At 36.7% G+C, this 18169-nt stretch overlaps 1 protein-coding gene and 1 long non-coding RNA gene across 9 annotated transcripts in view; both read left to right on the forward strand.

Moving 5' to 3' along the window:
- The window catches only part of thsd7ba (thrombospondin, type I, domain containing 7Ba), a 346688-nt gene that overhangs the window by 179255 nt on the left and 149264 nt on the right, over positions 1 to 18169 (forward strand). The window lies entirely within an intron of this gene.
- LOC129421515 (uncharacterized) lies at positions 8716 to 12600 on the forward strand. 6 transcript variants are annotated; one of them, XR_012358306.1, is made up of 7 exons: positions 8724 to 8830; positions 9567 to 9635; positions 9927 to 10079; positions 10542 to 10621; positions 10874 to 10937; positions 11019 to 11356; positions 11467 to 12600. It is a non-coding gene; the product is annotated as an uncharacterized lncRNA (long non-coding RNA). The 6 variants fall into 6 exon arrangements; XR_012358309.1 differs by lacking the exon at positions 8724 to 8830 and adding exons at positions 9205 to 9219; positions 9293 to 9354 and having other exon boundaries at positions 10874 to 11356; XR_012358304.1 differs by having other exon boundaries at positions 8716 to 8830; positions 10874 to 11356.

Consider the following 18169-nt stretch of genomic DNA (forward strand, 5'->3'; position numbering starts at 1 on the left):
GTTTTCTACATTAAATCATTCTACATAATGTAAAGAACATTGCATGAAAATATAAGCTTGACATATATAATTTCGACTTAGCAGGGTCATGTCAATCACTCCTCGAAAACCATAAACAATTCTATGCAAAAATTAAAAGCACAACCCAAACTTCAATAAATACAAGTTCATGTGCAACAAAGACAAACATGGTTTGTGCCAACCACAGTGTGCTTTGTGGAGTTAATTACGGGCTGTCAATGGCATAAAACTAGAAATTCACGAGAAATTGTTAGGAACCAGCAACCAATTAATAATTGTGCAAAATTGAGCCATAGACTTTTTTGCTTGCATGAAAATGCAAATGATCAAATTGGCACCGGATGTCCAATTGCACCGGATGTACAAGCACCTGAACAGCAGGTAAACAGGGGACGTAAACAGCGGTGTAAATTATTCCTCCCTTTGCATTTTATTCCCTAAGACAGAATGAGGGAACGGTAGCAATTCCTTTATATCACTTTAATGACCTTAAATTGCCATCATACGTGGCTCCATTACTGCTGACAAGTGTGAATTACGCTGTCAGTATTCTCATTGCTCTGGATCACACGTTATCTTGCTTTCCATTTCAAAAGGCATCCTCTATCGGCTATTTCAATAGCTACAAAATATTTTTTTATCATATTTTTGTGTCTTCACCTCCATCCACCTTTACAAAAGCTGATATTTTCCCACACCACAGTTTAGGGTCCCACACTAACATTGACATTTATATGCAGTATGAGCTATGTCATGAATAATGTGACCCCGCCTCCCGCTGCATGTCTATCTTAAGTTTCCAAACAAAGTGATAAAAGATTTCATCGTGCTCTGCATCTTTTCATGAGTTGAATCTGCGCTGACGAGAGTTTGCTGTAAATAAAAATGTTTGGCTTGTGTGTGTTACTTATATGCTACATATCCCTTCACTATCCAAAACGCAGCATATTTCTCCCAGCATGCAGCTGGTGCTGCCGAGGCACCATCTGTCCCAAATTATAGAGTATCTTCCTGAATGTCTTGTCTCAGCTTTTGTCATGTATCAGGAGCTGACTTCACAAAGCCGAGGCTCGTTCGCTTCACAGCGGGCTTCAGTTTAACGTGCGTCTTTCGAATTCATATATCATATAAGCTGCTCTGAAATGTGCAGATCTATAAATACCTCGGTTTCCCGAAGCAGTGCTCTTGTCACGTGACTTAAAGAGTCCAACGTAAAGGCTTCAAAGTGTAATTTCAGTTGGAAATAGGGCATGGTGGTTCTTATGCTGTATGTGCTGCATATATCTGACAATTTTCATATTCCTGTATAATACATATAACCTATATAAAGTAATTTTACTTTATTATATATACATAATGTAAAGAATAGTACAGTAAATAGGCCACGTCAAAGATTGACATTAACGATTGAAATCTAACTAATTAGATTATGAGATTTTAACCTGGTTTCAAAGACGTGTGTATAAAGTGAATATATATTTTTGTTCTTCTTATAAATAATATTTCCCTTTCCTTTTCCTTCTGATGTGTCCTCGACACCTCTCTCCTTATTTTATGGACTGTGCTGTATTGTCTCCTGGTGCTATTGTGGTGCCACATATCTTATTTCGAGCAAGATGAGGGTGAGCGTCCCATCTGATGCATGGAAACTGTGAAGAACTCCATTCATCTTCGTCCCCAACCACTGAAGAGCTCCAGTAGAGTCACTGTCTCTTCTAATGGTTTTGGAGATAACAGCTGGCACCAGCAGCGGCTGATGGTTCTGTTTTTCCCCATGAGAAACAGGCAGTGAGATAGAGCGAGTCAAGGAAAGATGATCTTATGCTATTGTTGTAGGAAGCACCATCAATAGTGCAATCATCATATTTATCATCGTGTATGTTCACCTGGAGAAATCTATCAGTTCTGCATTCAGTGCAGTATTGTGTGCGAGTTTGTATTTTTCGAACAGAGATAAAAATGAAGGGGAGAACTGGTTTTTGAACATAGTTTTTAGCATAATGAAATCTGTTTAATGTGCTATGCCCACAGAGCGTTTATACTAAGTTGATTTCATGTATGTTAAATATTATTATAATATTTTAAAGAGCACCAATCAGTCCTTCCAGAAAAACACAGTTTTTTTGTGATTGTTGCGGGCAAAAATTCTTGATCTTGTGGCACGTTTTTCTAAAAAATGCAATGGAATATGCGGGATATTTATGCAGTTTTATTCGTTTAAATTTATGCAATTTAATGCAAAAACTGTGGGATCTTGCAAACTGCGGGAACTTGCAAAAACTGTTTGCAGCTTTTCAATGATGTTCACGTCACATAATCACATCACTTCATAACGTTCCCATGGCAGCTGTGGACATGGATGCACTTGTGTTGGGTAAATGAAACATTTTTTAACTTTCTGCTAAGATATATGTGATTTTTGCAACAAAAATACAGGATTATGAAATCATGCAAGCCCCACATATTTTGCGCACAAAAATCTGCAATTTATGCTGCGCAAGTGTGGCGTATTTGAAAAAATGCGCCCCCCGCAGACTTTGGCTGATTATGCGTTGAATCATGCGATCGCATAATCGCGTTTTTCTGGAGGGACTGACCAATGGGCCGATTCAAAATTTTAAATTTCTTTTGGTGTGTAAGTGTGTATTAGTACATGTTAACGATATGCAAAAGGTACAAACTCCAAAGTAAACGATGACGCAAGTTATCGTTTTCAGTGTAAATCTCTTTTCTTGAACTACAACAAACACACGGATTGTAGGAAACAGTTTACTTCCTGGGATTGGTGATGTAGAGAAGACCGACATTATCATAATTCCTCCTGCTTGGACTCACAGTCCGTACGTTAACTCCTGTTAGCATTGCATTGTACGCAAATCTTTCAAACATGGTAAGGTGCATCATATTTCTGTCTGACGTCAGCGGTATTCAAGGCCAATCACAACGTACAGATTAACTGGCCAATCAGGGACAAAGAGCTTTCAAAATAGTGCGTTTCAGGAAGAGAGTAAAAATCTGGAGCTACAAAAATGTACGGTATGTGGATAATAATGTGTTTTAACTATAAAGCACGCAAACACATTGTATTATACCAAATACACAAGATAACATTGTTTTTAGCAATGAAATAGGCGCTCTTAAAAATATATATGGTTCTGAAAAGCGTGGTGTGCTCTGATTGGCCAGCTATCCAGTGCATTGTGCTGGCCGAATACCTTAACCGAGTGATGGAAATGTGGTGCTCTTTACCATATTTGGAAGATCAGCTCCCAACAGCGAGGCTTGAGCAGAACGTAACAGATTGGTAAGGTAAGGATACTTAAACATTAAACCATGTCTGCATTTGTGATTGTAGAAACTGCAAACAAGCGCTACTCTACATTGCTCAAAACTTGTGTTTGAATCACGGTTTGAATAGTCAGTAGCAAATGTTTTAATTATAAAAACATAGGCTACTTACAGGCTGTGAGTCAGAAGTGGGTGAAATTGTGATAATGTCCATCGAGTCCAAGTAACGGGCGATTCACATTTTGCATCTTTTGCGTGTTGAAGTTCAATCATCAACAAACACCACGAACCACTCAGTGAGTAGTACAGTTTTGAAAATGAACGTTAAGTGTTGTTTTAATGACAATGTTTGTGCATGGCCATTGACTTCCATTCTGAAGCAGTCAAGAGACGCTTCTAAACAAGTCAAAAAGTCAAGACACGACCCATTGTCAAAATTTTACAGTGTCCATCACTGTAGTTCATCCAAAACAAACCAAAAATGAGACTCAAAGTGTTAAATACCAGAATTATCCTTTAAATACCAGACTTGAGTGCATTTTGAAAAGATGAATTATTGCAGCAATGTTTTAAAGTCTCAGTAAAGTACGACAGGTCACGGTGGCCTGCTGTATCCTTCACAAGCAAGCAACACAAGATGAGGTATTACGCAGTGCAAATTGAGTTTTTGGGCACGTTGTGTGGTTACCTGATTTACATAATTCCTTTAGTGAATTGGGTGCTAAAACAACCCAGTCAACTTGTCTAACAGTTCATTCCTAGCGAATTCAGTCTTGGGACTTTACAGCGCAGACCGTTTTGAAGTGCAAGGAAAGTGTGGGCCTTCAAGAAAAGCCAATGTTATTTTATCTTTTAAAGTCTCAATTCAAGCAACCCATCAGTTTCTGGGGTCATCGGAGGATCTCTTAAATCCAAAGTGTTGTCACAGCTACTCCTCGCCGCCTGACAGAGATTTAGATTGTATTTAGAGGAACGTTTCAGCATGACAGACGATTTTCATCTTAATCTCGCTGCTGTCATGGAAATCTGCCCACTTACATTTCGCTACGGCCTTTTCTCTCATTCACGCTGTACTTGAAAATCTCTACAATAGTAGTGATACTAAATGCTTACTGTACAGCCTCTGAATAGTATTGGCTTTAGAATTGAAGGGCTTTATTTGTTCAACTGAACGAACTAGCTGACAGCGTAAATGAAAAAAGGCACGGTCTTATCTTCAGCATACGGTTTGTGTTTCTTACTAGGACTTGTGTCCTTGGTCTTTATTGTGTCTTTCTACTTCCCCTGCTACTCATCATTGGTTTTTACGTTCTTCTTCAGTGCTCCGTCGCTGGTGTTTTCGATAGCTGGAGTGAGGTGAGAGCTCATCCTCAGTCAATAGCCCTTGACATCCAGCGCTCTCATGTCAAGAGTCATTTACACTACAGAAGTCATGCAATTACACCCGAGGAATAATGTGGCATCGACTGCGGCTGTCGGGCATGCGGTGGCGAGTCAGTGTGTCTCTGCTGTCTGGAGCAGAGTGCAGTTTTGGCAGGCCAGGTTGTTGTATGGGTACTGTAGTAACGATTTTTGTGAAAGCATTACAATGTGGTGCTGCGGTTAGCTTTGTGGGAATAGACATTAAGGCTACTGCACAAATTATCAAAAAAACTATCGATTAATATGCAATGGTGACCCTTGACCCTGATTTATACTTCTGCAACAGACCTACGAAGAAAGACTTTGCACAGCACCGCATGGGCATCTGATGCGCACTTCTCAAAAAATTTAATTTGACCAATTTTAAAGAATAAGCATTTTATATTTGATTTTATTATATGTTGTGATTATATTTTATACATATTACATACAATATAATATATTATATCAGTGGTGGCTGGTCAATAGGGGGCACTGGGGCGCCGCCCCACAAAGTTGGCCAGAGAAGAAAGCTACTTTAACATGTCACCAAAAAGTGAATATAGTGCAAATGAATAAAAAATAAAATAGCATGGCGCAACTGCACAGGGTTGTTCCTATATTCGTAATGAGTAAAAAACCAATAAGAGTCTCATCTCCTATTCCATTTAAAAGCCACATTGGTGGATTCCCTATTTACATGACATAATTTGTAAACGGAAAAACAAAACTATGGTGTCCAACTGGGATCACTGCACTGCAAAATAACAGCAAATCATGAAAACATCTGCATCAGTTGACAACGCATGCGCTGCAGATACTCGCAACACAAACAAATACAGAAACGCATTGCAAATCCCTTATAGCACTTTTTTAAAGCAGCTTTACACAAAATACCAAACAGCATAGACAAAAGAGAAAAACAAACTGAAGTTTATGAAACATATAAATACATAAATGCGTGTTTGTGTACAGGCTTATTTGTACTGTAAGCTCAGCACAATAACTGAAAATGAATTGATAAAGAGCCGAGACCAAATCACTTTTATTACGCGATAAGACACTTTTACAGGTGTATAAACATGCAGCCTTAGAGAGAGCCTTGTCATAGTTTTGTGCATGCAGCCTTTAAATGTCAATGCAATCCCTTACACATCTGAAGAAAATGCGGACATAATTGTTATGGGTAATGATGTCTCCAAATCTCCACTGATTGGGGAAATTAAACAGTAGCTCTTCAGCTGAACTGCAGTTTATATTTAGAGATGTGAGAAAGAATAAGTCTGAAGCTCCATCGCTTGGCTGAATGTCAAAGAGGGTCTGATGCAACATCTGCTATCACTCTCCATTTCAAAAGAAAGTCATTAATATTCATCCATCAAGTAACAGTCCGGCCTTTTGGATTAGAATAGCTTACTGAAACAACAATCGTGAAACAAAGCACCCATGTGTTTGCATTCGTATTTGGATTTATCATTTGATGAGATTGTACATGTGTGTGTTTGACCCATGCAAGATTATGAATATTGAAAAGAATGGGTCAGCGGTAACTAATATACACGTTTCAAAATGGCTGTGGAGAAGTGCATTTATGAGATTATTGGTTCATTACAGTGTTAATATGCCCATATGGGCAACATGTAATTTTGTGAAAGTGCACTGTAAAGTGCAACTGAGGACAAATCACTTTAGATGGTTTTGATGGTTGTTGCCAACATATCTCTCTAGTAATGGATAGATCTCAGAAAACAGGATTAAAATTATTTAAATTTGAACTGCAACTATTTTAAAGACTTGGAGTTCATTACTTTCCATTTGATTCAGAGCCAACAGATATATTGTTTTTTAATACATACACCTTGAGCTTTTACAAGCTTATAAAGGCAAGCTGTCAGTCAAGAAGGAGCCTAGTGTATATTTACATTGAAGCTAGATGTAAAATAGATGTTACCGTGAACACCTTTTGCATGTATCTCACCTACATCTTCTACATCTGGTGTGTTACCTTTATCTCCATCTGGCTGGGTGAGGCTGAGATGTTTGTGTTCAGCGGATGAGAACGTCTCTCAGTGTTACTCCACAGCTGACTGAACTCCAGTCAATTATTAAGTAATTAAACATCAGTCATCGATATTTCTCATCAGCCCAAACAGACACCTGGATAAAATTAAGAGCAGTAAAGGATGGATGGTCTACGAGTTTAACCACATGAGGTGCCGTACATACGAATTCAATAATTAAGCACTCGCTAGACTGAATATATTAAATGCGACAGGATATTGCACTGAAATGAGTTCATGAATAACTTAGTACCTAACATGTAACAATTTATTTAAAGCTTCACAATAATTTACATATTGATATTGTAAAATGCTGTCCTTTATTTGAATCTTATGAGGCCATTGAATTATAAGAAAATGTCAATTATTACGCTTATACCACGGTTACCAAAAATATTGCTCCGGTGCCTATTTTAAAACTATTTTAAAGGTTAGGTGTGCGGTTATTGAAAAATAATCAACACCCATGGAACATTTCTCAGCCAATCAGAATCAAGCATTCAACAGCCCTGTGGTATAAGTTTACTGTATGTAGCTTAGATGTATGTAGAGATTTGCATTAGTAGCACAACAGCTCATAGGTTTGTTTATAGGGGTTAAAATGTATATATTAAATGCACTGTAAGCCGCATTGGATAAAAGCATCTGCTAAAGCATCAATGTAATTGTAATTGCTAAATTTATTAGCCTAAAATTTTTAAAACCTGTCGTTATCAAATTTGCAAATATCTGGCCAGGCCATGTGTGTCTCGCTAAACAAGCTTGCAACCAATAAGATCCCAACCAAAATGCCTAAAAACGTTATACTTCTATACAGTAAATACAGTACAGGTACCTGTATGTGACTAAAGCCGTATTCGGACAGTAATTATTTCTTGTGGGGACATAAAGTATTTTCATCATTTACAGAGGGTTGTCAGTGATTTTATTGCCGTCCGAATCGAGAATGTCTGTGTTCTTTGCCTACCACCAGCGTAAAAATTTCCAGCCATGTTACCTACTGTTTTTTGACAAACACCAAGGTCATGTGGTATTTTAATTGCCGAATCCACAATTCACATCAAAGTTTATAAAAGGCCATCAATGTAAAAGTCATTCTGCACATCCTTTTAGGCCACTGAAAAACTTTGTAGGCTTATGGTCACACATTTATTCTGCACTTTCTTCGCATGCAACACCTTTATAACTGAAATGATGAGAACTAATGCCCTATTCACACGGGATTAGTATTACCTGGTGACCTCTAATAATTTGTAATAATTACGGAGGTTGTCTGTGATCTTAATCGTGTGCGAATTGGGCATGTCTGTAATTTGTTAAGTAAAAATTCCCCTGCAAATGACCTACCATATTTCACCCAAATCAGAGGTCTTGGGATAATATTAATCCCGTGTGAATCTCTGTAATTTGGCCAGGATTTGGTGGGGTTGTATATCATTTTTTCAAGGCTACACTCTAAAAAAAAAAGGTTCCTTGAGGTTCTATATAGAACCGTTGGGTTCTATACTTGGCCAATAGAACCTTTTACCAAAAAAAGGGTTCCATATAGAACCCTTGGAAGGCAAAGAACCATTTTTATTAAAATGGTTCTATAATTCACGTTTTCTGACTGAAGTGTAAACTAAAGATTACACAATAATTGCAGACCTACACAACTCATTTACAAACCTACACAACTCATTCACAAACCTTTTTGTGTCAATTGGCTGTGGTCAAAAAAAGAGAGTCAACAAATAGGCTATTAATATTTAGTGTATGATTTATTTCCTGTGAGCTTTTTTATGCAAGTTTGTACATTAGCATGAAACTTACAGTGCAGTTTGCGTTTCTGGTGAATTATCAGGTGTTTTCTTTATTTTGTACATTCTATAATGTCAATGTTTGTTTAATTTAACATGAAGGGGCATTAAAAACAAATAATCGCAAAAGTGCCCTCTGGTGGCGTATATATGCGTTGCACCCGAAGATGAGCCTCGTGACGTGACAGTTTTTTTTCAAACTGAGGTGAGGAGTTCGGACTCCGGACCGGCATTTCTGCTTGTTTGTACCCTGTCCCTGAGGTAAGTAAACTTTACATTTTTGAAACAATATTACTGAAACATTTAGTATAATTAGTTAATATTTATTTTGTAAGAGTAGGTGTTGTGCTAAATAATGATCCTAGAAGCTACATTTATAATATTTACCTCAGTTAAAAAATACTGCTGGTAACGTTGAAGCACTGGCGGGCTTCGTCAACCGTCAGTTATAAAAGCTCTGTTAAATACATTTTGTTCCGGGTTTTAATGAATTACGTTACAGTCCTGCTTTATTTCTTTGTCATTTTAAATTAAATTGCCAATCACAATAAGACAGCTGTGTTGTAAGGAGACGAAATTCGAGACAGTAATTTCAATGAAGCGCGTGGTCAAAGGAACCGGGTGGAAGATGGTGGAAGGGAAATTATACAGTATGTAAATGTTTGTCGCAGTTTTACACATATTCCGTGAGTATTTTTCGCTTGTTCACGAGTGTTTTATCAGGGTTGGAGCTAAACTCGGAAGGAAAGTGGAAACTGCTGGCCACAGTTGAGAACATTCCGCCGGTCTGTATTATAAATGCACGATTGCAGTGCAGCGTTCGTATCCGCAACAAGTCTAGATATGTTTTCTGTGATGCACACAAATAATTAATGTGATGGTAGCTGTTAAGACACTTACATTTAACATTCAAATGTTTTAAAAATCAAAGTTTTCAGGTTTTTATGTGTATTTGGTTTGTGAAGTGTAATTTATGCTTTTTTTCTCTCCCCCACAGATAACCATGGTTAAAAAATGGTCAGACACGTCACTGGCTTTAAAATATAAACCCCATTGATGCAAAAAGGTAAGGTGCTTAAAAGACCTCGTAAACCTGACTGTCACTAATGTTCATCAAAGAGCAAAATTAAAGAAATCTGTGTTTTGTAGCTTTAATGATAATTCTTACTGTATGTATTTCATTTAGAATTTAGCATTAAAGACTGTAAAGTGTTTGAGGACTTAATTTAAATTCTGTATATTTCACACTAATTTTTTTATTGAACATTGTGTTTTGAAAAATACATCAATTGCAACCTCAAGTTGATGTAGACTTTAAGGAACTTGTTTGTCTGAAAGTAAGATTTTGTGTTTTAAGATGCTGCATGGAATGACAATGAGGTTTGGAACAGACTTGGTGAAGAACATGGAAACATCTCTAAATAAAATGGCCCCAAACATCATCAGGAGTGCAAAAGAAGGAAGTAAAAACATCTCTACGCCAATCTCATTTAAGAGGAAACCACAGAAGGTGCTTGTTCTTTGTCCAGTGTAAAGTAGCCTTATTTGCATAGTCAATGTAAAGGTTCTAGCACCTATAAATTGCATAAATGAAAATATGAAAATAATGTTAGTATAAACTTTTTCCTTGCCATTGAAGAGTAAACTTGTTAATTAAGAGACGCTGGCTGAGAAAGAGTTAAAGTTTACCCACAAATTAAAATTATCGTCACTTTCTTCAGCAGAACACAACAGAAGATATTTTGAAAAAGTATGGTAATCGAACAACAATGGTGCCCATTGACCTGCATTGGTTTTGTGTCCATTAAATTGAGTTGTTCGGTTACAGACATTCTTCAAAATCTTTTTTGTGTTAGTGTTCTGCTGAAGAAAGAAAGCTGTGAATGTTTGAAATAACGAGTGAGTGAATGAGTTTTCTTTTTTGAGTAAATTGATATCTGTACCTAATGTACAATAATTTGTATCTTTGTAGGTCTGGTGAGGAATGCTGCACTTATGTTATTGCAAGCATTATTTCAAGAAAATCACAGCTTCCTTTACTGTGTAAATAGTGTAAGTCTTCTGTAATTTAGTTAGCATTTGAGGCACTTTATTTAAAGTAACATTCAATGCAAATATAAAAATATTACTCTGTTTACCCTTAAATAGCATACAGCTACACATCAATTATTATGAGTCTTGTTGGTTCGTGAGTGTCACTTGCCTAGTTGTCATACTTTATTTGTGTTATTATGGGATAATTTTAAGTCTATTTGATGGCTTCTTGGTAAAAAGCACTTAAAAGGTGAAATGTTTGTTTTACAGGAACCCAAAGGTCCCACACCAACCATAGTGTTCAACGGCTCTCCTGATCTTCTCAAATCTGAAAGTATCAACTGTATAATGGACAATGTGAACTTAATATGTGGAAGACATTGACATCACAGGCGGTGGAATGACTGTGTCACAGGTCGGAGAAGCGGACCGCCCCTGTCGCGGATCACGCTCCTCCTAGTTCCACCTTGAGGAGGTCCCAAAGCACCCCAATGACCAGACAAACCAGAGATAAGTAAAATATAAAAATAGAAACTTTATTTAAATTATTTAAAACTAAAGTGGGGAATGGGAAAGGGAATCTAAAAATCTCGCTTCTCGCCCTCAGGGGGAGTATTACGGGGCCAGGGACGTTGGAGGGGTTTCCACGTGACTCCACCTCGAACACCGCTACAGAGCGTATCTGGCTGGGTTGGGCACACACCGTCGCGGCGGCCCCTGATGGCATCCACAAAGGTCCAAGACCCTCCTAAGGTGAGTACGGACGACAAGGACACAGCACAACACTTCAAGAAAGCTTTGTGTATTTCCGTTTCAAGAGGTTCTTACTTGACTGTTGAACAGTGTTTCTTCTTCCTCCACAGCTCCCAGCCGTAGCAGAACTACGTATTTCAGCACCCGAACGACTAACAACCCAGCCGGCATCTGCAGCGTATATCCAACGCGATCAAACTTCACTCTGACAAGTAACTTCCTATACACAACCACGCCGTCCTTTCGCCCGGACCAGCCCCGCACTCTTTCCGCCCGCTACCTAGCGGTCGCCGGATCAGCAGAGCCTGCGGACTCTTCGGAGGCTGGTCTTCGTTGTGCTGCCCAAGGCGGAAGTTTACTTCCAGTAACTTCTACCTTCTCTCTTTATATCCTCCTCCATGGCGTGGCTCGCCCAACCATCGCTCGCCACGTCACTCACACAGCTGTGCCTTGTTTCAGCGAGTGCGGGGATTCCCGGGGAACCCGGAAGTGCCGGTGTCTGTACAAACCGGTCCGGGCGGAACCTCTTCACTCTCCTTTTGGTTCCGCCCCGCATAGTCACTCCGTGACAACTGTTTGCATTTTTTCTCTCCTCAATGTTCAATACCCTTTTGCCATTAAGCACACAGTGACTTTAATTTATAAAATATATGCTTAAGTTTTAATACCTGTACAAAACAAATGTACAATCAACTTGTGTAAATTGTCATTCTATTTAATAGATTGTTCATGAATTGTCTTTAAATGCATTGTGATTTCGGTGGCGCTTTGCAGTGGGGTTCATTAGTTAACATTGGTTAATGTATTGACTAACTTGAACAAACCATGAGCAATACATTTGTTGCAGTATTTATTCATCTTTGTTAATGTTAGTTAATTCAAATTTAAGCTTTAATTGCTTGTTCATGTTAGTTCAGAGTGCATTAACTAATATTAACAAGATTTTAATAAAGTATAAGAAATTGTTGAAATTAACATTAACAAAGATTAATAAAGGCTGTATAAGTGCAGTTCATTAGTTCATGTTGACTAATGTAGCTGGCTAGTGTTAACTAATGAACCTTGTTGTAAAGTGTTGCCGTGATTTCTTTTCATCATTTCAGACACATGTAAGTTACTAAAAATTAGTACTGCATATACTGTACAGTATCTATGCGTAAGGGAAATAACTTGAACAAAATTTTTAATGTATAGTGTAATTAAGAGTTTAGCTGTTTAATACAGAGATGCAATTTATATATATATATATATATATATATATATATATATATATATATATATATATATATATATATATATATATAATTTATGTATAAACGTATGTATGTTTATTAAAAAGTGCAAATGCTTAATGGAAATAATTAAATAACTAAATGGTTGAATGTAATGAGACATTTTAAATGTAAACTAAAGTTTTGCTGTCTAATACAGAATAAAGAGATGTGATTTTAAGTAATTTTTATAGATTTATATTTCTGTATAATAAAATTAATAAATAATAAACTTTTATAATTTTCTTGATTTGTTATAATTTCTTATCAATAATAAATTACTCATAATAATAATAAAGAACCTTTAATGGTTCTAAATAGAACCATCTAACTTTGATTCAAAGAACCATTTGGGGTTCTTTTTAATTAACCCATTAAAGTGGTTCTATATTGAACCATTTGGGGGTTCCATATATGAAGCGGGTGATAGAACCATTTCTGGTTCGATATAGAACCATTTTTTTTAAGAGTGTATGTCCTTTTTTTTTTTAAATACTGCACTGCAGTGTTATATATTTCTGCTTTTAAATGTATACAGTAAGCAGTCTCTTTTCATCCTTGTTTGATGATTAATATTCAGAATGTGCAAAACTGTCATTAAATGAGATCTCTATAATAGCTGTCATGTGCAACATTGCAGAACCTTTCTAAAATAGAATCCACTGATGCTGGACGCGGCTGATTGACATTAACATGGAAAAGGTACCTTTTACTGCATGTCGCAGCATTGTGTGTATAGGACATGGTGTTACGTGAAGCCTCAACATCATGTCCGGGAGACAAGTCAGTTAATTTAAGTAAAATCACTGGCTTTGCTTATTCTGTGCAACCGGCGACACAAAACTGAGATGTAGGGTGCAATTTCTAAATCACACGTGGGCTACACATAATACTAATCCCATGAGAATACTACTAAAGTTTTATATGCATATAAGTGTAGAAACAATAACCATCCGAATAGGGCTCAATCTGTAAAAAAGTAATTATTTGTTATTTACTGTTTCTACATAAAACAATTCTTCCTAATGTAAAGAATATTCTGTGAAAATATACACTGTACAAAATACTTTGCTGCCTTAACATTTTTTGTTAAATCAACTCAGATTTACAAGTCATGTCAACAGAGATGAGTTGTCACAACTAATGAAATATAGTCAACTTAATGTTATAAGTTATAACAACTCACCAGTAGTTAACAACTCATCTCTATTCAAGATACACTGTAAAAAAAATTCTGTAGAAATAACAATGTTATTGCAGCTAGGTTGCCGGTAATTTACCGTAGATTAAAATGTATGTTATTTACTGGCAAGAGTTTGTTCAAAGTTAAATAATTTAAAATATTAACAAGTCTTTATCTTTACAGAATAAAAATATATAATAACAGCCTCATGCAAAGCATTCTGGTAACCAGAAATCACAATTTTCTGTTTTTTGCTTCAGATTTTGTTTCCCAGAATGTTTTGCTTGATGCTGTTTTTTTAAGTTGAAATTACTTGTAAATCCGAGTTAATTCAACAAAAAAAATTAAGGCAGCAAAATATTTTTTACAGTGTAACCTTGACATGTTTAATAGTGACTAAATAAGGCAAAATCAAAAGTTGATGCTCCTAGTTTTAAATTTTAAATTGAGACTGGATTTCACAGGCAGGATCACGTGCATTGCTTAAAGCCTTCCAGACATAATGATGAGTAATTAATGACAAAATTTTCATTCGGGGTGAACTACCGGTAATCCTTTAAATGAATATTTTGCATGTATTGATCTAAATAACCCTTCAGCTCTTACAAGTCAATATGTGTGTGAGCGTGAAAAGGGAACAGGTCAGACCTGAGAGTCTCGCTGGTCTCTTGATCTATTCACAAATGCTGTGAAGAATGGGGCAATGCCACAGGCTGCAGGTGAGACCAAACGAAAGATGGGGGGCCGGCAGAATGAGGAGGGTCTGGCCCGTGATGGACTGTGTGATTATTTAGCCCCGGAGGTGTAGATCTCTGGAAGGGAACGGTTTGTTGTGTTTGCTGCTGCACTGTCAGTGTAATCACTCTGAATCACACTGCTATAAATCACCCACACAGCACAGCTGCTGTTGGAAGAACCGCACTGGCCGTGGCGAGTCCGTACAGAATAATGTCTCATGTTGACCAGGTGCGAAGGATTGAGGGAAGTGAGCGGCTTGTTAGACATCAGTGAAACGCCGATTTTATGAGCTTGCTGGAGTGTCAACAGTCAACAGCTGTGTGTGTGTGTGCAGGTGTGTATAAACATTTGTGTCAACTGAATGCATTTACCTTGAACAAAGGTGAGATCAAGTGTCACATTATACCTGCATAGCCAGACTATTGACTGTTGGCATGATGGCTTGTCCATTGTGCATCTTCACTGGTGATGAATTTGGATGACAATGTTTGACTGACATGATTTGCAACAATTATGGTTTATTGATTTATTTTATATTTATGCATTTCATTTAAAGTAACTTACAGTACTTTCAAGCTATACATTTTATCAATATGTGTTTTCAAACCATTGACCTTTCGCACTGCCAATATAATGCTATGACATCAGCTTCAGGAACACTTATGTATGCATACTGTATAGAGGCAAGTTTATCTTAAATGCATACTGGCATTAAAAAATATTTATATAATAGCGCTGCAGTGTGCAGACTTGTTTACTTTCTGCTACATTCATGTGTTTTCAAAGACCTGTTTGGCACCAGCAAATCTGGTTTGGTTCAAAGAGCTTTTGCAGCAACACTCTACTTTGATGATTTCCAGTAGTAGTACAGTAAAATTCTGTGCATGTTGATAAAATTAATCCAGCCAATTAGATTAGAGTTTGCTTTTATAAAACACATATCACATTTTTATGGAAAATATTTATTTAAAGGGATAGTTCACCCAAAAAATTTAAATTCTGTCAATATTTTCTCATTCTCATGTTGTTACAAACCTGTATAAATTTCTTTGTACTGATGAACACGAAGGTAGATATTTTGGGGAATGTTACCAAACCGATCACGAGCCCCATTCACATCCATTGTAGGATAAAGAATAATATGGAATTGGTTACAAACATTACTCAAAATATCTTCCTTTGTGTTCACCAGGGAAAAGTACCTAAATAAAAGTAAGATATTCTTATGCTAACTCCATGAAACGTGAAAATACTGTGATGTTTTTAGCAACAGTGAATAAAAATAGGGAAGTGTAAAAATCTTTTTAGCTGTTGGTGATTTCAGACAACACAATAGCTGCATTCGCTTATTTTTGTGGTGTCATCCTGAAGCTTTACATGTGCAGGTACAAATATCTGACTGGAAAATCTGTCTTAATCCATTTGTGCAGTCAGAGGAGATGAAGCCAATGGGAAGCGTTTAAATGCCTGTAAATGTTAATATTTCATGGCTTCTAGATGGATAAACACACAATGTTGAGCTATTTTAGTTTAGTATGTGTGAGAAAGCTACAATTCTTTCAGTTAAATAAATAAACATGGTAATGCGATAAACCTGTGGTGGTGTTGCAGTCTCACGAAAACAAGTTAATGATGTGCTCCAGTGATCCACAAATACTGTTCCGCACTTTGTTTAGCTGAGTGTGCCCCTTTCATACTTGGGTGAAAGTAAAAAAACACTTTGTATTTTTGGCCATCAGTCATTGATGAGCTGTTATTATGAGATTATTTTTATTGATTTAGAAGTAAACAATAAAACGCATCTGTTTTTGTTTTATTTCGAAACTATACTGTCAGTAAAAGATTTTCGGTTTCTGATATTAGATTAATACTCAGCAGATGTTTTCGAAACATTTAATTTTTAATAATTTTCCACATGTGGTTTTCCACAAGAATTTATTCTACAAGCTACAGTAGTGTCCAAAAATGATGTGCAGTGGTAAATTTATAAAATATCTGCTTTAATGCTCCCTCAGGTTAGAGTAAACCATCAAAATAAGAGGTGTATAGTGACAAAAGACTTAACTTTTGCAGTAATTGTACAAAATAATTTTTTCTAAGAGGCATACCACAACATATACGGGAATATGGGTTTTATTTGAATATACAAGTAAACAAACAAATTCATAGAAAAACAAAAAGCAAACAATATAATTATCTGTTATTAATATTTGGTGATTCTCTTTTGTGGTAATATAGTCATTGTCCTGGGCTGTCTATATAGGCTACAGTAAACTTTGCACATGTATGTAATTTCCTTAAATTCTTCTTAAAGCTTAACTTCAGTTTACACTCAAAACACACCAATGCAAAATGCATACAACTTGTTGAATGCATCTTTAACAAAATATTTGAATAAAAGATGAAAATGTCAATTGTTCAAAGATGGACACCACTATGTCAGTGACATGAAATAGGGTTAAAGGGATAATTCGGCCAAAAAATTATATTAAACCCATGATTTACTCACCCTCAAGCCATCCAAGATGCATACAGTATGTCCATCATTTTTCAGACGAACACATTTTCAGTTACTTTAGAAATTGTCCTTGATCTTTATGTTTATAAAATGTAAAGATATTGGGGTCCATCTCCTTAAAAAAAGTGCAAATTCAAATGGCTCCAGGGGGATAAACAAAGTTTATTGGGTTTGTTGTAGAAATATCCATATTTAAAAGTTTATAAATAAAAACGACTAGCTTCCGGTAACACCGCTATCTTAGATGCGTCCACATTCAGATGAGAGAAAAAGAGAGGTGCGTATACTACGCTGAAACTCTTTCCTGAATGCGGACGCGACTAAAGCCCAATTCGGACGGGATTACTTTTACAGGGGTAGATGGCGTAATGTAATTTTACCACAGGACGTCAGTAATATTAATGGTCAATTCGGACGGGATTAGAAACCTTAGTAAAACATTCAGAAGTGGGAGGGCTAACTCGTTTGCGCAGTGCGTCACCTCTCGTCTCCACGTGCACATTACCTTGCTTCCTGATATCACATGTGCAAACAACATGACAGATGAGGAAAACGCGAAACATTGTGTTTAATTTCACTTTGGGGAGAACGTCAGTTTCATAAACAGTTCCGCGTCTCTAATGAAAAATGTTACTTTTTTTTTGTTTGTGTCGTGTCGTGTTCAGGAACTGACTTGCCATTGAATTGTTTTTCAACCTAGAACACAAGTAAATGCTCCTTTAAGCGCTTTTATATTTAAAAGAAACCCGCAAATTAAAAGGAAATGACACGATTTACGTATATATTTACAGCTGGTCTATTCGCACTGGATTAGTATTACCTGAGGTAATTTCTCTGGACCTTTTTACAGAAGGTAAAAGTCGCAGTAATCTTTACTGACATTATCCGTAATAATTACTGACATTGAGCATTCGGACAGGAGTAAAATCACTGAGAAGCTCTGATAAAAATTGTTTTACCCCACCTCCCTATGTAAAACTAATCCCATCCGAATAGTACTTAAGATGGCGGCATTACCGGAAGCTAGTTATTTTCATTTATGAAGTTTTAAACATGGATATCACTACTACAAAACCACACGGATTACCCTCAGAAGGCCTTTG

Source organism: Misgurnus anguillicaudatus, chromosome 17 (assembly GCF_027580225.2).
Source record: "Misgurnus anguillicaudatus chromosome 17, ASM2758022v2, whole genome shotgun sequence".
Lineage (NCBI taxonomy): Eukaryota > Metazoa > Chordata > Actinopteri > Cypriniformes > Cobitidae > Misgurnus > Misgurnus anguillicaudatus.